General features: G+C 45.1%; 1 protein-coding gene across 3 annotated transcripts in view; it reads left to right on the forward strand.

Annotated features, from left to right (window-relative positions):
• Rai2 (retinoic acid induced 2) overlaps positions 1-24,949 on the forward strand; it is a 58,919-nt gene that overhangs the window by 28,451 nt on the left and 5,519 nt on the right. Inside the window, exon 2 of one of the 3 annotated variants that reach the window (XM_074063563.1) lies at positions 19,513-19,583. The exons of the other annotated variants lie outside the window; for them this stretch is intronic. The gene's annotated coding sequence lies outside the window, so the exon portion shown is untranslated. The remainder of the gene's footprint in view (positions 1-19,512; positions 19,584-24,949) is intronic. 3 annotated transcript variants of the gene reach the window in all.

Raw genomic sequence — 24,949 nt, forward strand, 5'->3', positions numbered from 1 at the left:
GTTCAGCACTGCTTGGCCTGATTTATGATTTTTTGCCATCTGGTTTATTTCTCTTGTTGTTTTGTATTGTTTTAAATCTGCTCGAGGCCATCTTTAACTGAGTCTTTTTTTAAAAATACAAATTATAAAAAGCAAATCATAGAAGTGTCATTTGAAGGTTAGGGATAAAAGAGAAGTTTAAATAGGACTCCGATCTTCCCTGTCAAGTCCAGTAGCTAAAAATAAAGTTTCCTTTACTTTGTTGATTACGTAATAGAAGCGCATTCTCAGATGTGAACGCTGTGGAATGTCGCAGTTGTTCAGAGAATTCTTGTTTGGGTTTTCTTAAAGGTTTCTGTCTAATAATTGAATTCATTCCATTAGGGGTTGAGTACCTACTGAGTTCCAGCCACATGGCTGCACATTATTGTGAATACTTTGTGATATTTGGTGAGTTTTAGCTAGAGCCAAGTTTTGCTTTTCATTTGGTCTAGCCTGGGTTCTCATTCTATTAAGCCATGTTTCTCTTTCTAAAGGCCAAGTAGAGTGAGAAGGGAGTGAGGAGGAAGTCCTTTTGTAGGAGGAAAGAATGGAGTTGGGTGGAGCCGGGTTTTGTTTTAAAGAGAAGGTACTGTGGGCACTGGGTGTTGCCTGTGTTCCCGGAAGCCATGCAGTATCGGTGTCCTGGATACCTATGTTTAAACCATGTTCTTATTAAAACCAGCAGTCGTGGCTTTTCCAGACAAAGAAATTCTGAAACAATTTTGGAAATATATCCACAGGAGTGGAATTCATAAAGGGAACTGTACAGCCATCAACGGCACTGTTTAGACATAAAGTTGGATGAGCAAAAGGGAATTTTACAAGTATGAATTCAAAGCTTTTAAATGAACTTGCCTAATTGGTAGTAATGATGTAGAGCATCTTGCTGGAAGGAAAACAAATCTCATCGCTAAAAATAATCTCTCAGATGTAAAGGCAAAGGCAGCGTCAAACAATGCTTGCAAAACCTCTTGGTTAAGGATTTTTTTAAAAGAAATTTAAGGATCATGGCACAGTGGTTGGTACTTGATAAACTGCTTGTCAAGAGGTTCCTAAGACGATCTGACCTTTGACTCACCTTCAGGAAGTTTTGTGTCTGCACATTCCTGGACCCTAGCAGATCTATTGGGGCAGGGTTTTGGGTGTCACTCTCACATGGAGAGTCTATGTGCCCAGCGAGCTCCCCAGAGGATTTGGGTTTGGGAACTGCTGGTGTGATCCATTAATCTAGACAGGATCCTATCCACACCATCCTACACATTTTTTTTGACACACAGTGGAGAGTGAAATAGCATCTTAACACACTCCATTGGCTCTGGATTGTACGTTTATTCATTAGCTCAAGCCCAGTTTTAAATCCCAATCAACTATGTGATTCCTTCAAATGAAATCACATACACTGCATCTCAAGGTTTACTTGTGTTCATTATTATTCTGTCCTGAGTGTTCAGGACATCCAATTCCCCATAAGCCAGAGACATAAGTAGCTTTTGGAGCCCTTGGATGTTGAGATGGCTAAAGGGTAAATAGTGATAAGCAAATAAAAAGATGAACATTGGCCTGGTGTGATAGCCCCGGTACCCCAAATGAGAACAAACAAATAACAACAAAAACCAGAACATTAGTAAGTGAGCAAACAAAAATTTGATAATTCTGACCTCCAACCCACATGCAGTATGAGGCCCTTTGACAGGCTCCTCGCTTACCTTCCTTTCCGGGGTGTCTAGAACCCCATTTCACACATGGAAAGTGGAGTGATGATTCCTGGTCACAGAGGTCAGGGACAGAGCCAGCAATCAAGTCCAGGACTTTAGGGTTGACCACACCATCTAGTGTTCCCACTCTTCTACTCTGAGTCTGACTCTGAGTTTGTTTTCTTTTTATCATCCATAAAGAACATACTAATTTCTCTTGGACTCTATTGTGGGATCTAACTTGGAGGGCCCTTGTCTAGCTTGGCTGGGCTCATCCAGGTCTACTTCCTTCTCCAGAGACCTCCATAATCTGTTTAGGAACCACACAATTCTACTCTGGTATGGCATGTTTGAGAAGAATCAAAGGTAGGACCATTTGTTTCTGAATTACACATAGATTTCCCTTCATCTCTAGAATGTAACTAAGAAATAGGGCTCGAAGAACACCAAATTCCAAGCCCAGAGCATCCAGGAGCTGCCAGGGGACATGGGTATTAGTGCCGTGTGGGCAGAGCTGCTCTCAGCTTCTCAGCAGGAGGGAGCAGCTGTGGTTCCAGGGATCAGGAGAGAAAGGAAGGAAGCAGGCAGGAAGGTCCTTGCCTCTTCCCTGCACACTTTGTACAAGTGCATCAGGATCCAGGCTGGAATTTCTCAGAGGCCTGCAGTTAGGCCTGTCCTTGATGCCCTTACAGTCATTTTCATTTTATTTTCTGAAAAGTAGTCTCTGGATCAAGACCAGAGTGACTTAGAACTTGGCATGGTGCTTCCCACCTTGGGAAGGTGAAGATAGGAGGACTGAGATTTGAGGTCATCTTGGGTAAAAGTTAGGGAGACCCTATCACCAAAACAAGGCAGGGCATGGTGGTACAGATCTATACTCCCACCTATTAAGGAAGTGGTCCAAGGGCAAACCAGGCAATGTTAGTATGAGACCCTGTCTGAAAAGCAAAAGGACTAGGGGCATGGCTCAAGTGGTAGAGTGCCTGCCTAGCAAGTGTGAGGTCCTGAGTTCAAACCCTAGTAGCAAAAACTAAATGCTAAGAGTAAGTCACTATTTAGCATGATTAACATTTGTGAGTTGCTCTTTCTTTGCTCTGTGTGGGTTTGGGGATGGCGGAGCTGTCCTGCGTGTTGTAGAATGTTTACTGATATGCCTGGCCTCCTCCATCCACTAGATGCCGGTGGAACTCCCACTGCACATGTGACAATCGAAATGTCGCCTTGGTGGCAGGAAGAGTTACACCAAATTGTGAACTCCCGGCCTAGATCTAGAGTGGAAACAGAAAGAGGAATAACTCTGCTGGGGGAGTAGGAGCCCCCAAAGCTCCCCGCCCCCTTTCTTCCCTCAGCCAGCAGAGGTGGCACCAGGAAGGAGCGTATAAAGCGAGGAGGGCTTCACCCCCCAGGGCTTCCTTAAGGGATAAGTACCCAGCTTCCCATTTACCCTTGGTACACAGTGTGTGGCCCTACACACCCTCAACATCACAGGCTAGTGGGTAAGAGCATAGACTCTGAAGCCAAGGCCACGATAAGCTCACTCCCAGCTCTGCCACTGGGTAGCGAGATCCTTATTCTTCTCATGACTCAGTTTTCTCACCTGTAAAGAAGTGGTAACAGTCGTGTACCTCTCCCTTGTAGTGTTGTTTGTGAGGATCGACTGTTTGTAAACACGTAGTAGAGTGCCTGGCACATAATAGGCTTTTTGTATAAATGTTTTCTTAATAAAACATAAGTAGTCTGGATGGGAAAGCTCTGTTAATACAACCATTGAGCAAATGTTTACTGAGTGCCGAACAAGGCCCCACCCCTACCTTCCAGGGATTCAGAGTTTGGCCATAGGCCCACAATCACTTAGGTGGGGCTCTGAACCATCATTCCGTGTCCTATGAGAGGATCACAGGGTTTCACTCCCTCTGTCTGAGCACTAGGGGGTGCTGTGGGAGCAGAGCCCACTTCTGAGCCATGCTCTCCTACACAGCCTCCAAGTCAAGTACTCTATATCCTAGTGGACTAGCCATTTGGCCTCAGGGCCCCATGCAATGCTTCTTACATCATAAGCTCAATGTCACTTTATCCTGCATCAGCTCAACATGCCATGTGACAATGACTCTACATATACTCAGCTACAGCCAAAATCAATTAAACCTACTATTCAGTATTTCCTCCCACCTCTGTGAGAAATTTGAGGCATACCAGCCTTTGAGTACACAAGTTGGGAGCGTTGCCGTGCCTCCCTTCCCCCTTCATTCCTTCCTCCAAATAAATATTCACGGAGCACCATCGTAAACCAGGTGTTATTCTTGGTGCCAGGGATACAGCAATGAACATGGCACATGAGGTCTGTGCCCCCAAGGAGCTTCAAGTCCAGATAGGGTGGAGAAGACAGAATAAGAACAGTAAACAAAAGAAGGTTTACAAATGTGATAGGCACTGGAGGAAAGTTACACAGAGACTGATATGAGAAAGAAGAACCAGGATGGAGACTGAGGGGCTGTTATAGAAGGCCACAGAACCTTCTCAAAGCAGGAGACTGCTTTGATTTGAGAAAGTCTGAGAAGGAAGCCTCTATGGGAAGCTGAGGATACAGTGTAAGGCCCCGAGGCAGGAAAGAGCATGGAAGCTTGGAGGAAAAGTGGGCTGAGCAAGGAGGAAAGTGTGAGGAAAAGGCAGAGAGTGGAAAGAGTTAAAATGAAGGCAGATCAGATAGAGCTTTGGAGGGCTTGGCTTTTATTTTAAAGTACAATGAGATGCCATTGGAGAGTTTTTATGCAGATGAGTAAGACTATCCGATTTATGTTTTAAAAGAAGGAGGGGAACAGTTGACTGTGTTGAACACTGCTGAGCTGAGTAAGCTGAAGGCCAAGAGACTCCCTCAGCAGATCTGGTCACATGGAGGTCACCACGACCTTCACAAGTGGAGAGCTGCCACTCTCCTTGCCTGTTGGTTTCAGAACACACGATTTCATCAAGGAAGAGGCATTTGCATTTGATGGGATCAATAATTCAATAGCATTTCTTATACTGCTTTGGTCAGTTTTCAAAGAATTCCTTGGTTTTATTCCCTCTTCAGGAAAAGGCTTGCTTTAATGGTCACAATGATAGTGGTGATGACATCCTGGGTATCCAGGATGTCACTACTCGCCTACCATCCACCGCTTTGGTGGTTTGCCAGTGTGGGTCAGTCAGCCCAGCTACACACACACACACACACACGCACACACACTCCCTGGGCCTCCGTGAAACCCACGACCTATGTTCATTGTTGAATGGCTGCCTGGGATTCAGTACAACTAGCCAGATCCCTTAGAAATGGGACATGCTGAGCACGAGGGCTGGTCTCCTTAGCCTACCCACCCCCTTAACCTTGCCTGAGCGTTAAGCCCCCATATGGTAGGGAATCCCTCAGCCTAAATCCTTAAGGAGGTATTTGACAAAGCGTACGTAAACTTACACTCAGTGAAAAGTGGCTGAAGAAAAAAGTATGTTTAGCACAAGCTTAAATATTACCATGCTTTTTATGCGGTCTCCCACAGCATTTTGGAACCCGGACATTTTTCCTGACTGCTCTCTCCCTTTGATTTTTTTCTTCCATGGCTTTGATTTTGTAACACAAGAATAATATTTTTTCTGGACTAAGCTTCTTATAAGTGGTCTTACCCAGAGAATGTTTTTAAACTTAAAGATGATTTTATTTTCTCTTAAGTACCAAGAAGTATATACACATACAAAACATCTAATAGTTTCAGCTGAAATAGTTGGACTGGTTTTCTGTTTTGTTTTGTTTTTTGCCATATTGGGGTTTGAACTCAGAGCTCCCCCTTGGGCTCTATCACTTGAGTCATGCCCCCAGCCCTTTTTGCTTTGCTTTAGCTTGTTTTTCAGATAGGGTCTTGGATTTTTGCCCAAGGTCAGCCCTGAACCTCAGTCCTCCCACCTCTGCCTCCCAAGTAGCTGGGATTATAGACATGTACCACCACACCTGGCTTGTTTTTAAATTAGGGTCTCACTAACATTTTTGCCTCAAACCATGATTCTTCCATCTCTGCCTCCCTTGTAGTTGGGATTACAGGCGTGAGCCACCGTGTCCAGCCCAATAGTTGGACTTTTTAAATAACATATTTGCAAAATTCATTCCTGTCAATTCCAGCCCCTAATTCAAAGTCCAGTCATTTTAGGGTTGTTACTTACATAATGGAGACAGTCTTTTATCACCTGCATGGAAGAGAGAGATCCTGTCCTGAGAGATGGGTCTTGATTGTGGACAAATGCATTACCCTAATGCATTGTGCCTTCAATGTATACTTTAGGAAGTGAAGATTTTTAACCCTCCTAAGTTAAATACCCATCTTCAATGTGCTTGAACAAGGCTTCAAACCGCTGACACCTTGTTCTTACCAGCTTGCAATACTGGGTCACATCACTAACCATACAGGGGCCCATTTTGCTATCAGCTCATTATGGGGCATATTGCCAGAGGGCCACTCTGCTGAAAACCAGACATCAGGCCCTCTTACAAGTGATGTTTAAGGCCTATGGGTTTTCTCCTTTCTGGAAGAGTCTTTTTAGTTTTAGATCATTGAGTTCTTATCTGAAAGTCTGTGCGAATCCCAAACCCTAATGAAAGGAAAATAACATGTGCCTTCTTTCAGCTCTCCATGGAAGTGAGATGGCAAGATGGCAAGAGCAGGTCACCCTGGACTATCCACACTTCCCTTCCATAGCCCACAGATCTCTCTTTAATCAGAGCTGCAGGCACTTGGGAGGAAAGCCAGCCAGGGACTGCGTTTCCTTGGGGTGATTCCAAGAAGCAGATTTTCTGGGTCAGTAGGTATGAATGCTTTCAAATTGCCCTCCAGAAAGTTTTTAACCAGTTTACTTCCTTATCAGGAGACATTTGTTATGGTGCAGTATTCAGCCATTCGTTCATCTATCATTCACTTACTGATTCAAACCCAGACTGTATCCCAGGTACTGTGGCCCCATGAAGAACTGTTACTCAATCCTGCCCTGGACAGGACTTGGTGGGCTTTCTCTGAAGAGAACCAAGATGGTGTCTGGGCCTCCTGAGGACTGACTGAGCAGGATAAACTTTCCACTCTCATGATGGGGAAGTCCAGACTGTCAATGAGTGGCCCTCACCCCCAACTGCATGTGTCAAATCACCTGAGGGGTTCTAACAAATCCTATCACCTAGCCTTGACTATGGAAGATTCTAGGGTGTGGCTTGAGGATCCAGATCTTTCAAAACTCCCTGGTTAAGGCTGTTGTACAGTCAGGGTTGACTGTCCCTCCATATCCTGTTCCCCAGACAGTCTGGCTCAGTGAAAGCCCTCCATCAGTGACCAAGTGTGGTGGTGAATGCTTGTAATCCCAGCTACTTGGGAAACAGAAATCAGAGGATCATGGTTCGAGGCCAGCTGGGTCAAAAAGTTAGTGAGTCCCCCCATCTCACCAAAAGAAGCTGGATGTGGTGGTTCACAGCTGTAATCCCAGCTACATGAGAGATGTGGGTAGGAGGATTCCAGTCTGACACCATCCCTGAGCAAAAGTGCAGCACCCTATCTGAAAACTAACTAAAGCAAAAAGGTCTGGGGGCATGGCTGAAGTGATAGACAGCCTGCCTAGCAAGCACAAAGCCCTGAGTTTGAACCCTAGAACCATAAAAAACCCTCCTTCATCGCCCCACCTCTGCTCTTAACCTTATAGTTGTCACTTTAGACTTGATGTTGGATATGGTTCCCCCACACATCTTGTCTATGATGGGCCATGAGAAGCCAGCCCTGTGCCAGGCTCATGTTTCAATAGATTACCTATTGCCATGGAAAAGAAGACATCACAGTCCTAACTTCTGCTGAGAAGAAAAATCACCTCCTTTTCATCTTCTTCATTGCTAATTTATAGTTTCAAATATAACTCTCACCGATTATTTATTTAGCATTTCCCAGTGAGGGTCATTTAACTTCCTATCTCTTATTATTAATTAGAACAATACCTAACCTTATGGCGTGCTTACCATGTGCCAGGAACAGTTCAGAGTGGTTTGCATGTTTTTCCTCACTCCCATTAACTGTTCTGTTGTTACCCCTCTCCATCATACAGATGAGGAGACTGAAGCATACAGAGGTTAAGGGCCTTGCTCACCCCCCTCAGCCAGTCAGAGGCTGAGCTTGGCACCTCTATCTCATTTCATTAAGTAGGGCCTCTTCTCTACAAATTGGAAGGGTTAGTCTTGACCTTGTTATGACTTTGCCTTGTGGGGTTTTTTTTGTTTTTGTGGGGCTGGGTTTCGAACTCAGGGTCTACACCTGGAACCACTCCACCAGCCCTTTTTTTTATAATGGGTTTTTTGAGATAGGGTCTCTTGAACTATTGCCTGGGCTGGCTTTGAACCACAATCCTCCTGATCTCTCTCTGCCTCCTAAGTAGCTAGGATTACAAGCGTGAGCCACCAACGCCAGGCTTGGTTTTTCATTTTGTTTTTTTTTTTTTTCTTTTTCTTCTCAAATTAGAACCATAGGGAATGAGTGCCTATACACCTGTGAGATCTGTCGGTGCTCCTGAGCTTTCACAATGGCAGAGAGTTTCAGAAGAGAATCGCTCAGCAGCTTATCAGGCAATAGTTTGAGTCCTTTTGTTGCATCCACTAGACAAAGTTGTCTCGGTCTGGTGGAGGCACCATTTAAGTATCTAAAAGCACATGGTTCTCACCTGTGCCAAGGGGTGCCAGGCCCCTCCTGCCGTTAAGACTGTGACATCTGCAGACTTCCAGAATTGTCCTCAGGAAAAAGGAGAGGCAGGGAAAGGTCTGGGTGGGATTCAGAAACAGCCTGAATTCGTCCGTCTTTGAAAACGTGGAGAACTTCTCATCTGCTCATTCTCCTGGGAGAAATCAGAGGCTGTCAGAAGTCAGGAATTGTGATCTCTTGCGTCAGAATTTCTGCAGTTGTAGCTGAGCCTGGAGTGGGGACGCAACATGGAAACAGCACGTGGGTCTATTGCCATAATGAGCTGGTGAGTGGCGGAAGGAAGGGCTTAGCTAGCCAAAGAAGAAAACAGATTTGACGAATCCACTTCCCCTGAGGTTTTAATAGGGAAGGCAGGTCAGACTCAATCGTGAGTCACAAGTCTTGCTTGCTGTTTTTATCTTGTACCAAACTCAGTTTCCAAACAAAAATGAAGGGAACATTCATACCCACGACCTCAACATTTGTATCTACATCATTACGAATAAGAATTGTCATCAACCTCTTCCGAATTGAAGGAGTGCTATTAGAATACATGCAAAATCTACTACTTGTATATTTCCTGGTTATTAAGACAAATTCTTGCTGCTTCTGCTGTAATTATAACACTTAACTCAAATTTCAAAGAATGTCACTAGCCTATTTTTGACTTTTCTCCTGAGAATAAATATCACCTATGATAAGAAAAATAATTTGGAAATAGTCACATGGATTTTGACATGGCTCTAAGGAATTAGTCATTAAAGAATGTCAGGATCCTAATTAGTCTTCAAGTAATCTTTTTTCATGGTGAAAGAACTTCTGCTTGGAAGAACACCATTTCAATAAACTATTTGTCACCTCATTACCTGAAAGCTGCTTGAGGCATTTTGTAGAATTCAAATCATTTGAGGGTGCAGAGGGGCCATGTGGCCTCACAGAAGATGCTCAGAGCCATGAATTCTAACAATATCCCTGCCCCAACCAGATGCCTGGCCTAGTGCAGCTCACCTCTTCACCTCCTCCGCACCTTTGTCTCCTCATATGTAAAATGGGTCTTAACAGACAGACTTTGTAAAGTGAAAATCAGAAGATCACATGTTATGCCCTCTCTTATGGAGAGAGAGAGAGACAGACAGACAGACAAAGACTGACTCTGACTCTCCTTCTCTTTCATGTCTCCTAGGAGCACCAGGATGCTATTGTGTCACGGGGTCCACTTTTCTCCTTTCAGGTCTTTGCTCAGATGACTCCACATCAGAGAGGCCTTCCCTGGTCACCTCCCGGAAGTAGTCCCTTCTCTGGCCACCAGTCCCTATCCACTTACCCCGACTTACTTTCTTGTTAATGCTTAGCACCATTATAAAGAATTAAGTCCAAGCGGAAGGGGCCAATGGAAGTACTAGAAAGTCCAGAGGGAGACCCGCATATTGCTGAACGGAGGTGGGGGATGACTTCTCTAATGTTTATTTGATTACTTTAGATTTTATAATATTAAAAGTAAAACCATTTTCTAAATAAAGCAACCCAAAAGTGGACCATATATAGAACAATATCATGAACTCATGGATTATGGTTATGCAAATTCTGTGAACTCAAAAATAAAAAATATATTTGATATATTGCAAGAACTTTTGTAAATCCCACAATGTACCCCCAGCATAACTGTAAAAAATAAAAAAGAATGCTAATTTGGCTCAAAGGGGATTCCTTCTCCTGTGAGAGGTTGACATAGACAATCTGGAAAGACCCTTGGAAACCAGGCATGACTGTGCCAAGTACTTGCTGGGCATTAGACAGTTTCTACTTCACCAGCAGGAATCATTTTCCCCATTTCACAGGCAAGGACACTGTGGCTCTGAGAGGCCAAGTCACTTTCCCAAGACCACACAGTTCTCATGGGGGCAGGACCAGGGTTTGTGTGCAAGCCTGATTCATAAACTCATGCCTGTGCTGATAAAGCTTTTGTTTGCTATTTGAGCAAAATAAGGAAGGATGCCTTTCCTTTTAAGGAGCTCCTACCTTCCCATTCCGCTTGGGGCTTTTCTGGATGATGCATCCCAGAGACCTATGGAGGTCAGCATCAGCCCTCTGAAGTCCCTTATGCAGACTCCTCAGTGGAGCAGCCATTGTCGTCCAAGGACCAACACATTTTGGCTCTTGTTTGCTGTAATACTCCCTCTTTCCCAAATACAAAAATATTGGCATTTCTTGGAAAGCAATTTTGGCTCAAAGCCTGATATCTATCCTACACTCTTGGGCCAACTTTCCTTGGGGGCCTGTGTTATTTTATTTCACTCAGTGTTTGTGTTTGGTGGCTGACATTGCTGCTTCCTTTGTGCCTGACATAAAGGGCCCCTGGCAGGTGCTTTAAGAGGACTCTTTGCCAGCAGCCCTGCTGCACCTCTGCTCCCCTCCCCACACTGGGCTTAGGGTGTTCAGAACTCACAGTGCATATGCACAGAACCACCGAAGACTTTTTTCCCCTTTTTGCAGTTCTCCCACGGTATTTTTAATGTCTTTCTTCTTAACTTGAGGGATAATTAACATAAAACAAAATGATTAATAAGTGATCAGATGAATGAGCTTTGACAGTTGTATGCACCTACGTGACACTACCTAAAAGATGCCAGAAAACATGCCCATCACCTCGAAAAGGTTCTTCGGGTCTACTTCCAATCAGTTCCCTCTCCTGCCTGCCCAAAAACAACCACTTTCTGATTTCTACGATCACAGTGGAAATATTTTTGCCTTGTTTTTCCATTCTGTATCAGTGAAATTCTGTAGCATGTGCACTTTTGTATCTGGCTTCTTTTGCTTAACAGTGTCATTGAGCTTCATGGTGTCATTGCAGACACCTCAGCTTTGGGCTGAGGAGTAGTATCCTATTTAGAGGACCCAATACAGCCTAGTTATCCATTCACCTGTTGACAAGTATTTGGGTTATTCCTGGTTTGTGGTCCTCATGAATAGAACTGCTATGGGTATCTGCGCAAGAGTATTTTTGTGAATATATGTTTTCATTTTTGGGTTGAGGACACCCAGGAATAGAATTGCTAAGCACAGGGAAAGCAGTCATTGAAATTTATTAGAAATTTCCAGACAGTTCTCCAAAGTGGTGGCAACATTTTATGGGCAGTATAAACTTGTTTCAATTTCTCCTCACCATTTTTTGTTTAAAGATCTTTTACTCGTAGTCATTCTGATGGATGTTCTATGGTTACTTAGGGTTTTTTTGTTTTAAAGAATTTTTAAGCATGTCCATCAATGCCAACTCAGACACTAAAAGATGCTATGGGAGGGAAACCAGGTGTTTTTGTTTTGTGGTACTGGGGCTTGAACTCAGGACCTACACCTTGAGCCACTCTACCAGCCTTTTGTGTGTGTGTGTGTGTGTGTGTGTGTGTGTGTGAGAGAGAGAGAGAGAGAGAGAGAGAGAGAAGGGATTTTTTGAGATAGTGTCTCAGGAAGTATTTGTCAGGGCTGTCTTCGAACCTTGATCCTCCTGATCTCTGCCTCCTGAGTAATTAGGATTACAGGCATGAGCCACCAGTGCCCAGTGAAACCAGGTTTAAAATTTTTATGGACAGGAAGTTTCCATTCATCATCCCTGTCCCTAAGGCAGTCTTCCTAGACCTAAGGGCTCTCTGTGTGATGCCACAGGGGAAATTCAAGGCCAAAGCCCTGAGCAGGGACTTAGGGGAGGAGGCTGATAAGAGAGTCTGAGTGGAGGAGAAGGACCCCCTTCTTAGGGAGCTCAGAATCACACAGCAATAGCCTCAGGACAAGTATCAGGGTTCAGTGGTGCCACACACATGTGGACACTGACAGTCTAAAGAGTAAGCAGCCAGCAGTTCATAAGCTGTTCCGAGATTCCCAGCTGACTATCCTTCCAGGTGCTAGAACCACTCAAGGCAGACAGTATAACATTCCCGAGGTAGAATGTGACTACCTTCTAGACTGGTAAGCCTCTAAAACCACTTGCCAGGCGTGGGACAAGTTAGGTGGCAAGCATCTGAAACATGTCCTCGAGTGCTGGCTCCTGGCTTTTCTGGTGTCTCCAACCATGTCTGCACAAGGATGGGGACTACTTTTAAAATACTTCAGCCAATCTATACCGTATTTCTTGAATACCCCCAATTTTACCCTTTTCTTATAGTTATCTGCTAATTAGCAAGCCATCAATTTCACCACTAAGGGAAACATTGCAAATGTTCATATACTCTTTAGCCAAGCCTTAAGTATCAATGGTGATCAAGAGATAGGATGGAGGCTGCTAAGGCAGTCACTTCGAGCAGTGGCTTGGCCAGGTGAGGGCTTCACCTGAGTCATGTACAAGAAATGGACCTCTGGAGGTGCTGGTACCTTTTAAGGTACATTACAGACACCACAGTCCCCAGACAAGGGTCTCTGGAGCCAGGGAGCGAAGGCCTAGGAATAATTGTATTGACCTTGATTTGGGGGTAGACAGAGGCTAGTTCGAGTCTCCTCTGATATTATTGCAGTGCTTGGGGTGAGTCTGAGGTCCCTCATCTTTGAAACAGGGATGATCCCTGCCTACTTCTCAAGGTAATGTTGAAGGGTACAGAAGATAGTTAAGATGGGTCCTTTGCACAGGAAAGCCCCAAATGTTCTGATCAGTTTGGTTACCACGTGTCTTTAGATGAACTAGTGTTTTTGGAGAGGAACCCAGAAAAAGGGTGATAATGATGAAAGCAAGGCAAAGACCCATTAGGGGCAGCGCTTTGGAGGTCAGAGGAGGCAGAGGACACTTTTGAATGAGCAATCTTTGCCTAGAAGTTAAATTATGAGGGCCAGGCATGGTGGTACACACCTGTAATCCTAGCTATATGGGAGGGAGAGGTGGCCTGGGCAAAAGTGGGAGACTCTATCTGCAAAACAAACTAAAGCAAAAAGGGCTGGGAGCATGGCTCAAGTGGCAAAGTGCCTGTCTGGTAAGTGCAAGGTCCTGAGATCCCCAGTACTGGAGGGAAAGATGGGGAGGGAGACGAGGGAGGGGGAGGGAGAGAGAGAGAGAGAGAGACTGACTTTGACTTATGACAAAGGGAAAACGATCCTAGATCCTGGTAGGAAAAAGGCAGAAATTCCAGGCTTCACACTACTTTACAAACTAGCAAAAGGTGCAAGGAGAGAAAGCGGTGTTGTGGTCCCAGCAGTTACCTCTGGTGAGAAGCCAGGTATGCCCACTTCCTGGGCCTGTCTGCCTGTGTCGTGCCAGGGTCCTGCTACTTTGCCCTCCACCACCCATCCACTGACCTGGGCAAGGCTGCCTCAGGAGTTGCTAGGCTTAGGGAGCAAAGCTGCTCTCAGCCCTGCCTGTCCCTACTCCCTGGAGGCAGCTCCCTTCCCCCAGCCAGCCCTGAGTGCTAATGAAACACTCTTTCACAGGACATTTATGCAAAGAATAGTTCTGAACCCACATTAATAAACTGGCTCAAATCGGGACCAATAGCTAAGGCTGCCTGGTGCTTTAACTGCAGGAAAGTCAGCACATGGAAGCTTGGATTGGGCTCTGAGCATTTGGGCTGCTTTTGCAGTTCAGGTTTTCAGCCAGCGGATTTGGAAGGCTCCCAGAGTGCAGGAAGTCATAGAGTGGACGCTCCCAGAGGACAGAGACAGTCCCAGGAAGTGCTATATCAGGTAAGGTAATGCTAGCTGCTATTACTAACAAATTGAATGCTTACTGAGGCTCAAACACAATAGAAGTGGATTTCTTCCTCACATAAAGCCCCAGATGGGTGTTCCTGATGGCAGATGGTCCACTTCTAAGCCATGATTCAGGCATGTAGGCTCTCCCATTTTGGGACTGCCTATCTTCATCAGGTGGCTTCTTTTTATTCTTTCTTTTTTTTTTAAATTATATTGTGGTGCTGGGGGTACATTGTGGCATGTACAAAAGTGCTTACAGTATATCTTAGTTAAATTCACTCCTCCATCATCGTCCTTTATTCCCCTTCCCCCCATTCCTGGAATAGTTTCAACAGGTCTCATTTTTCCATTTTCATACATGAGTACATAATATTCCACCATATTCACCCTCCTACACCCTTTCCTTATATCCTCCCCCTCCCACTGGTACCAGACCCCAGACAGGACCTGTTTTACCTTCCTGTTCTCTGTTTTTGAAAAAAGGCATTTTTGTTTAAGATACATATACAGAGTTCTGTTATGACATTTCCATGTTTATATGTATTGTATCCCTAATTGGTTCATCCCCTCCATTTCTCTCCTTTCTAGTCAGGTGGCTTCTAAAAGGTCCTTGCACATCAAGCTGAAGCAAGAAGGAAGGAATTGGAGCATGACCTATGGAAGCAAGGATTGTAGGAGCCAGGCCTGGAAGTGGTACACATCATTTCCACTCACAGTCTGTTGGCTAGCGCCCAGGCACATGACCACACCTAACTGCAAGGGAGGCTGGGAACTGTAGTCCAAGGAGAAGGGGAAATGAGTTCCATGAACAGCTAGTTAGTCAACCACAGCTAAAATATTCCTGGGGAGAATAAGAATGAGCCCACCCCTGCCTGGGATGTAAGCTTGTCCTGAGGCACAGTCTACTTTCCATTATCGTTACAAATGCCTTAGATGTGAGGAAGGGTTTATTTTGGCTCTTGGTTTTGGAGGTTTCAGTACATAGTCAGTTGTGCCTGTTGTGTGGTGTCTGTGGTGAGTTGGCACATTGGCTGGGATGTGAAAAATAGAGAACAGGAAAGGCTGGGTCCCAGTATCCCTCTTCAAAGGCTCACCCCCCAGTGACCAGAAGACCTCCCATTAGACCCCTCCTCTTAAAGATTCCACCAAGCAGAAGACTAAGCATTTTACCACATGGACCTCTAGCATACACTTATCCAAACCATAGCACAAAGGAAGTGAGAGTGGAGCTGTCTCTGACAAGAAAAGGGAGCATCTGATTCAGGCTGTGTTCTTCAGGACCCACTCATCTACTAATGGCAGTGACAATTGTAGAGAAGGGAACTCCAGCAGAGTTAGGCCAGGAAGCAAAGTGAGGCAGGCCTGTCTGAGACACAGAAGAAGGCCAAAGAATTCTAGGTTCTGATCAGAGACAGGAGAGTCTACTCACTTTCTGCCCATTCCTAATCCACCTGCCCCACACATGCTACCGGGAATCTTTGCTCTCCCTTTCCCCTACCTCCCCCAGACCTGCCTTTTCTTCAGTGAATGTTGCTAATGTTCTGGAAGGCTCAGTCCCTCCCTGCCACCGAAACAACCATTTCCTAGGGATTTGGAGCTCAGTTCCTGGGGGTGAATGGAGGATGGGAGGCAGCAATCCAGCAAATCAAGTCACACCAAGGTGGTACCAATCTGCTGGGGTTGCTGAGAAACTGAGAAGAGAAAATGAATGTAGAGTACCAAGGAGGGTGCCTGGCACATGCTAAGTCAGTGCTTAGTAAATGGTTTATTATTATCATCCTGTGAGTGTGTGTGAGAGGCATCGAGAAAGGGGCAGGGGACACAGAAGTTAGCAAAGCCCTGCAAACTAAATGAGTTTTTCCTTTCCTCCCTGTTCAGTGATCTCACTATTGAATCAAGGCTTTCTGCTTACTGGGACCAGTGAAGACATCAAAATTGTGTTGGCTGAGTTGACAGTCTTCTAATGTTCCAAGCATCTTTGTCTCTTCCCCAAGTCCCCACAGTCCCTGGCATCCAGCTTTCCAGCCCACTGGCCTGTCCTGGACACACCTGTCCTCTTGTTCCTTCTTCCATTCCTGCACTTCTGGAAAACCTTCTTCTATTCTGCCATCTCCTACTCTGAAATCCTACCAAAGTCGCAAGGTCCAATACACATGTCATCTGTGCAATAAAGGTTCAATGGTGGGAATTTAGAGGGGAAAAATACCAGAGGTGAAAGTTGATGAGGAAGAAGAAGAATCAACTTAAGCCCTGCCCCCTGACTATTAGAGAGTAACAGGTGCCTTTGTTCCTACTTGGCCACTGTGTGTGTGTGTGTGTGTGTGTGTGTGTGTGTGTGTGTGTGTAAATGCATGCATTGCATTCTCTTCCCCTAAAGAAAATAAGAAATAACACTTACAATATTCATTGCCAACTAACCAGATGTTATGCAGCCAATCTTTTCCTTCCTCCACCCCAACCTTGTATTGTTTATCCTATATTAGCGCCAACCACCTTACTTGTTTTAAGATAAATATGGTGAAGTTTTATGGACTTCAAAAGACTCTCCAGCCCTAATATTCTGCCAAGTGTGTTGTTCTGCTCTTGACAGAGCTTCCTCCAGGCAGAGGGGTACTTTTGAGAAAACAAAATTCCATAAAGAAGTCCTCCTGTTTAAAAGATGAGTGCTTTCCACCCCTCCCTGCGTTGTCTGTGTACTTCTCAGGTCAAGGTTATTATTATTATTATTATTTTTAGGCAGTATGCAACTGATGAAGTGAGGTAGTGTTTGTTTATTTATTGTTTTTGGTCCCAGAGTTGGAACACAAGATCACTAGAAAAGAAACTCCCTCTGTGATTCATCCCAGGAACATCTTGCATTCTGGCCAGCACAAATATGATTAAAAGAACTTTCTGGAGGGCCCCAGATATATTGCAACAAAGGAGCGTATCCACCAAGCTGACCATCTCTTGAATACTTTGCTTTTGAAAGATAGATATCTCTGGCCTCCTTGCATGCCTTGTTCTGTATAAGATCTCAAGTTACACTCCACAGAAGCGGATTCCTCTGTGGCGTGAGCGTTGTTGTTATAACACAGTGTCTTCTTCACATGGGTCATAGAAGGTGCCATCCACAGGGGAAACACCTGGTCATGGTGGCCTCGGTTAGTGACATTTAGGTATTTGCATAACGAGCATTACAGCTTTTCAGAACATGACTGGTGTAGCAGATACTGTTGGTACCCTGCCATGTCCCCTCAGACTCACCTCTATTCATCAAAGGGTGCTTACTGCAAACGCCTGGGACTCTCCCTGAAGGTTTGTATTTTGTTTTTTGTCTCAGGCGCACTTGGCCTGGACTACATGCCTGGCTAGCTGGAAGTACCAAGGAATAAATGCATCCTCCAGGAGCAGCCCTTGACCAGTGATGGATGGCAGTTGGTGACTAAACACCCCAACTTCCTAGCCTCTCAGTGACATAGCTCTGAGGAAAGTGTTCTACACTGTCTTCCAGCGCCCCCAATGGAACTGAGCTCCAATTGCTGTAGTGATAACTTGCTTAATAAATTGACTTCTTCCTTTCCTGTCTCACTGCTTCATTCCCCTACTGGTATTTTCTGGAATCTTCCAAATAAACTAATTTCAGTCAAATCTTTGCCATAGGGTCTTTCCATGGGGGAACCCAAGCTAAGATAACTAGCCAGTTGGGCTCATCCCAAACCAGCAGCCTCCCCTCTTCACCTTCCTCACCATATTCCTCACCATTGGCAATGGTTACTGTGCAGCCCACCCTACAGTAGTGTGTTGTATATGGGGGCATAGTCTTTGAGAGCCCATAACTTCTGCACAGAAACCTGGAAAGGCAGAAATCAGAGTTTCAGGAGGTAGCTAGTTCAGTTAATAAGGTCCTATACCATGCGGATATTGCTAAAATCTCTGCACCTGGGAGGCACATACTCAGGAAGTTCCTTTGGGGCAGTAATAAGTTTGAGTTTACATAGGAATGAGGAATTTGGCTCACACTCATATATCCTTTCCTAGCTGTGAGGCTTTTTGTTTTGTTTTGGTTTGGTTTTTGTTTTGTTTGTTTTTTTCAATGGTGGTAGTAAGGGAGTTTGAACTGGGCTTTGCACTTGCCAGGCAGGCTCTACCACTTGGGCCCCGTCTCGAGTCCTTTTTTGCTCTGGTTATTTTGGAAATAGGGTCTCACTTTTTTTTTCCAGGCCGGTCTGGACCACGACTCTCCTATTTTACATTTTCTGCCATACCTAGGATGACAGGCATGTACCACCAAACCCAGCATTTTCTGTTGAGATGGGGTCTCATGAACTTTTGCACAGGCTGGCCTCAAACAGAAAACCTTCCCATCTCAGCCTCTCAAGTAGCTAGGATTTCAAGTGTGAGCCACCGGCACTCAGCCTAGATGTGAGCTCTTAAAGGGTAAGGCCATATCCCACTCAGGTGCCTTTTAATAGAGCCAGCAAATTGGTCATAGTTGTAAACTCTTGCCTCTATGGAAAGATGTCAAGACACTTAGGGAAGCCATTCCCAGGGTTCCTCAATTAGAATTTCATTTCTTTGTCCATAACTTTATCATTCCTGGATTACATTTATTATGCCAATAAAGAAAATATAATACTTGAGACTTATCAGTCGTATACTTCATTGAGTTGTTTATCAGCTTCTTTCTGGAAAACCCAGTTTTGGTGGGAGAAGCCCAGGTCTGAGAAGTCCTGCCAAAATGTGGAACGGCATCCTTATGCACCCGTAGTACTTGTACTTGTGGACGATGTCCCCTTTTTCAACATGTCCTCAATGTGCAGAGAAGCTCCAGCCCCACCTCTCCCTCCACACCATGCAGCAACCAAGCTGTTGCAGCTTGACAGCGCCCCGATGACCAACTGAAGAAGTCTTCATTCTGTATTTTTCTCACAGCTTCCCACAGTTTCTCTAGGCTTCATCCCTCTGCCAGCTGAGCAGTCGCTTTCTCATCTGAACCTATACATACTTTTAAAATCTTCTTTTCTTCCATTTATGCCTAGTTTTATTAGAAGGTTTCTTCACTTTCCCTCTCCTTCTCATCCTTGCCCTCTACTTCTACTCATCCACTCCCCCCCTTGTATTAGTAAGTGATTTACCTCTGATAAGTAGGGGAGGAGAGCTTCTTAGGCTCTTATGCAGAGGAGAAGGAAAACTAAAGGATCCAAAGTAAAATTATGTGTAGTCAAGGGCAGTAACTTCAGGACCTTTGAAAGTGCTCAAGAGTCCACATGCCAGATATGTGCGGCTCTGGCTACCATTCTTTCTCCCCTTGCCTTCCAGTCTGAGTGAGAATATTTTTTATTTATTTCATTGTTTTCCAACCATCTGTAGTTTTATCTGAAAGCACTGTCCTCTCTTTTCATTGGAAATGTTCAATATTTCAGCTCTGTTGTACTGAGTGAGTCTGAAGAGCTGGCCTGGAAACCTCACCATTGGGTGTAACACTAATTCTATGGTAAGTGCCATCCCAGTTCCTGGCAGCTGATTTTCAAATGAATCTTTGAACAGACAGGGTTACAAATGTGCAAACCGTTCAGATGCTGAGGGAGCATTGGTGATGCTATTCAAGATGCTTGGAGAAAATGCAGCCAGTGTCTCTGATGAGGAAGACAATGATGCCAATGGCAAGCTGACAACAATGACAATGATGACAGCCATGACCATGAGAATAATTAATGAAGTTGAAGATAGTGGTAGTGGTAGTAATGAATGTGACAATGAAGCCAGGCATTAGTGGCTTACGCCTGTAATCCTACCTACTCAGGAGGCAGAGATCAGGAGGATCGTTGTTCAAAGCCAGCTCTGGACAAATAGCTCGTGAAGCTCTATCTCAAAAAATCCATTACAAAAATAGGGCTGGGTGGGGTGGCTCAAGGTGTAGGCTCTGAGTTCAAACCCCAGTACCACACACACAAAAAAAGTGACAATGATAACGGAACCAGTGCTGATGACCATGAGGACAATAACAGTAGCCTTGATTTACTGAGTACCTTCCATGTGCCAGGCACTGTGCCAAGTACTTATTTAGATTAATCCTTTAATCTCACAAGCACCCCATGTCATAGGTCTTTATTTATTTAGGTGGGACTGGGGTTTGAACTCAGGACTTCACACTTACAAAGCAGGCCCCTACCACTTGAGCCACACCTCCAGTCCATTTTGCTCTGGTTATTTTGGAGATTGGGTCTCATGTGAACTGGGCTAATGACCCTAAGACTTGTACAGGCAGGGGGACCCTGAACATCTCATTGAGTACTGGGATCTTCATCTCCCCTGCTGAGTGGCAACATCTTCATTCTTGCACTCCTGTCAGAAAAAAATTGAACACCCTCTCAACACACCCACACACCACATACATGCATTCATACACACATATATTATTACATATGTATCTTATATTTATTTATTATATACACCACAAAGGTAGGAAATGAGAATAAAAAGAATGAGATGATAAAATGAACACAAATAACTTCTAGCATCTCCGGGCATGGACCTTACCTCCCCTCCTCAGGAAGAGCTTGAAGCTGTTGGTGTCCTTGGCCAGTTGATGATGCTGGACCCCACCTCTTCCAATTTTTCATCAATATCAGATCAGACCTAATGTTTACACCCTTCAACAGGATCTTCCCATAGCCCATCCTCCCAGAGGTTGGTTCAGTTGAAAGCTACATGACCACCACTTCTGTAAGAAAGTCAGTAGTGTGTTGGGGAACTCATTTCCAAAGCTAATGTGGTTAGTGATACTCCTTTTGGAGGCACTGAATATAAAACGCAATCAACCATAAGGCTGGTGACTATTTTGTGTATTCTTCATATTTTAACCGATTTGGGAATACATTTATGTAGTAATTATGTTCACAGCTTTGGTTAAAATAAAAGGCCCTGTGCCGATGTTTAAAGCTCAGAAAATTTAATCACTGGGGCAAGTAATTGATAATTATTACACCCTATGGGGAGAGAGAAACCGTTTTTTACCCAGTTGGAATCACTTCTTAGATATTTAGTGCATCCTAGGTCTGGAATGGTGAAACCATATGTGCATTGTACTAAAGAACAAAAATTATGATTTTTTTCTTGTTTGGTTCATAGTAAGTGGCTGGTGAATTTCATACATTTCATTGAGGATGTGGCTTAACTACTGGATCAAAAGTAGAAAATAAGTCAGGTGCCGGTGGCTCACGCCTGTAATCCTACCTACTCAGGAGGCGGAGATCAGGAAGATCATGGTTCGAAGCCAGCCAAGGCAAATAGCTTGCAAGACCCTCTCTCAAAAAAACCCATTACATAAAAGAGCTAGTGGAGTGGCTCAGGGTTTCTTAGCAGAGGTCTCCAGCAAGTCAGCCTTGCAAAAGGGAAAGACATCTCACTTCTTTGTGGTGGTAGTGGTCCATTGGGAGATGTCAGGGCTCAGGGGAAGTTGAGGGAGTTTGGAGTGTTGATGATTTCAGTCTTTTCTATGAAGTAAGAAAGAACATCAGCCACTAAGAATGAGGTCGGGTCTCCAGCTGCCTTGTGCTATGCCCTTTAGATTAAGCGTTCCCAGCCTGGAAAACCTTTATAACTACCAGTGGCCAAGCTGCATCCCAGAACAATTAAATCAGTCTTGGGAGTGGGATACAGGCATTGGTATTTTTTAAATCTTCTGGTCAATTCCAATGTATATTCAAGTTTGAGAACCAGTAGTAGACCAGTGCTTTTCAAACTTAAATATGCACCCAATCACCAAGGAATCTTGTCGCAAAGCTGATTCTGACTCAGTGAGTCTACATTGGGGCCTAAGAGCCTGTATTTCTAACCGGCCTATGCTCCAGTCAATGATGGACCACAATATCTTGGTGGGCCCATAAGATTTTATCACCAGGTAACATCATAGCCATCTTAGTTTATGCATGCACACCCTATGGTGTTCACACAATGACCAAGTTAGCCAGTACTGGTTCTCAGAATGTGTCACTGTCAGTAAGCAACACATGACATTGTTTAAAGAATTATTGTCTTAAGGGAAGAAGCTTGTCTTGATGGAAAAATATGAGAGCAAGTCACATCTGTAGCCTGTTGGGGATGAAGAAAGCATGACTGGGAGTAGGGCTGGGCCCCGAGTCCTCCAAACACCTCAATTGTGACAGAGGCCTAATGAAGAGACTTTGGAGCCTGCATCAGAGCCTCCTTGTCCACATCACTAAGTATACCTTCCTTCCAAGTGACCTCACTCTGGCAATCCAAGGGGCCTCACAGGGCCTTCAAGCAACAATGGCCTTGGCTGGAGTTGCCATGAGGTAAACCCCTCCCAGGCTGCCCTCCACTCTGAGGTAGCCACTCCTAAAGTGTTTTGCTGCTTCATACCAGGGATCTTGTGGCCTAGTCATTTCTATTGTAAAAATGCTAACAATTTATAGAATAAAATCAGACCTTTCTCTGGAGGGTGACCTGGGACTCTGAGAGGGGCTCCTAGCATGCCCTGGCTCAGAAACCAGGCTCAGGGAGAAATGGTTTCAGGGACCTTGTTCTGGGTCAGTGTGGGATTCATAGCACATTCTGAACTTCCTTCAGTTTGGGATGATGGAAGGTGTTCAGGGAGCCCCCACTAGGATCATTTAGGATGTGGCTTAGAATATTAGGGGGGAGGGTATTGGCCTATTCGTAAGTGTGTGTGTGTGTGTGTGTGTGTGTGTGTGTGTGTGAGAGAGAGACAGAGAGAGAGAGAGAGAGAGAAACTTAGACAGTGCTAAATGCTAAATGCCAACCCTGGGGAAACAGACAAACTTTAGGACCTGGAGTGATCAAGTGTTTGTGTTTTTTAATTGAAGCCATAAAGGTCACCTGATTATAAAAACACCAATATATATGGAAACTTATAGGCTGAAATTAGTACTTGGGTACAGTTCTGGAAGAGGAGGCCTGAGAGGCAGGATGGCTTGGGTGGGCACCTGACGGGCTGCAGATGTGAGACAGGTCACTGACTGACCACCTGTGAGTTAGGTCCAACGTAAGCTTCTTCACCAATGTAGCTCCTTAGAAGGAAAACAATCACTTGGATTTTGTTTTTCTGGGTGCCGCAGAGAAACATAGGATGAGTTCCCAGCCTGATTGTACATTAGAATCCCATGGAGAACTTTTATAACTATCAGTTCATTCACACCCCAGCCCCATCAGACTCTGCACTCTCCACAAAGTACTTCACAACTGCTCTCTCATGAAAGTCCTTCACTCTCTGGTGAAGGTGGGTGGTTGCCCTCATGTTCTCTTGTGGCACCTGTGGGCCTGACTCTCCGCTCTTCCCTCAACAAGAGCCTGGTGACTTTTGAAGTAAATGGCCTTGGGTGAGTTTTAGCCTTCCTGGGTCACAGTTTCCTCATCTGTCAGAAGGGTCAGGAGTAGGTTAAAGGCACTACTGTAAGCTTTATCGCCCCTGCCCACCTTGATATGCCAGGATTCTATAGATGGTGAGTCTGTGAGCAGAGGATGAGAAGGTCCCCAGACTCGGGAAGGCTTAGGTATTCATTTCATGCACCAATTCATCCAGAAAATATTCCCATATTCAGTCATGGAGACAGTCCCCGTGCTCCTGCGAAACAAGTAAATGAGTCATCCCAGTATGGGAGGGGGCAGGGAAAGGACTAGACAAGGTTAAGTCGGGGTTCTGAAGGAGTTTAGTGAGAGTTGGAAGTATCAGAGGAAGCAGCTTTGGGATTGAGCCCCCCCAGAGCCTGCCAGATGAGCAGGAATTGGCTCGGAGAAGAGAGAGGCCAGAAAGGACCCAGGCACGGGGGCAGAACCTAGGAAGAACCAGCCCCTGGTATAATTAGATCATTGTAATAATTAGATGAAGGGCTCAGATAATAGTTCTGTACACCACAAGTCTCCAAGCCCAGCTACTATTCCAGATATCTGCCCCCCCATCTGCCCTAGGCCCTGAGACTTTCCTCCCAAGTCTCCATCTGGGGACACATAGGTTACACTGAGGGCCAGGAGAATGAGGACCTCCAGTAACCTACTGATCTAGATTGCCCACTTTCCACTGGGCCACACTACCATCTGTAACTAACCCCTCCCTCTCCCTCCAGTCCCCCATACATACAGAATGATAACAGGCACAGGTGGAATGGCTAAGTGACCTAATTTAAATCTATTTGAAAATAATGTTCTATAAAACCCAAACAAAGGGCTGGTGGAGTGGCTCAAATGGTACAACGCCTGCCTAGCAAGCATGAGGCCCTGAGTTCAAATCCCAGTACTGCCAAAAAAAAATAAAACCCAAATTAAAAGTTCCCTGCAATCACTGAAGAAATTCTTGCCCTCTCTGCTTGAGCATTAGTTGGTGGCTGCTGTGATGCTCCTTGATTTGAAGAGGTCCCCAACCCACCCTCTGCCCACACCAATCAGTAGCTTATTTGGGTGGGGAGGCCAGGTTTCTACCTTCTTTCCAGTCTTCTGTGCTCATCTTCAGGGACAGAAACTTGCTCTTTGAACCCTCGACTCACCGGCTGCTTTTTCTTCTCAAAGCACAGATATGGCTTCCCGTACTGACTCCTGCAACGGTGATACCCACTGTGCCACACTGGCTGTACCCGGATCCCTCGGCTGCTGACTGACACACAGCTGGAGGGAGTGCTGGCATGTGGAACACGAGGGGGGGATCGGGATTGGGGTCGGGTCGAGGTGCTGAGAGGAAGAGGGAAAGAGCAGAGCCTTTCTGGAATGTGGGTGTATGACAAAAGCAGAACTCATATTTCTGGATCCCCAGAGACAGTGCACTACCTGGTAGAGACCAAGGGAAAGAACACAAGCCTGTCTTAGCAGGCCAGTGACTCTTCAGAG

The sequence above is a fragment of the Castor canadensis genome, chromosome X, assembly GCF_047511655.1.
Source record: "Castor canadensis chromosome X, mCasCan1.hap1v2, whole genome shotgun sequence".
Classification (NCBI taxonomy): Eukaryota; Metazoa; Chordata; class Mammalia; order Rodentia; family Castoridae; genus Castor; species Castor canadensis.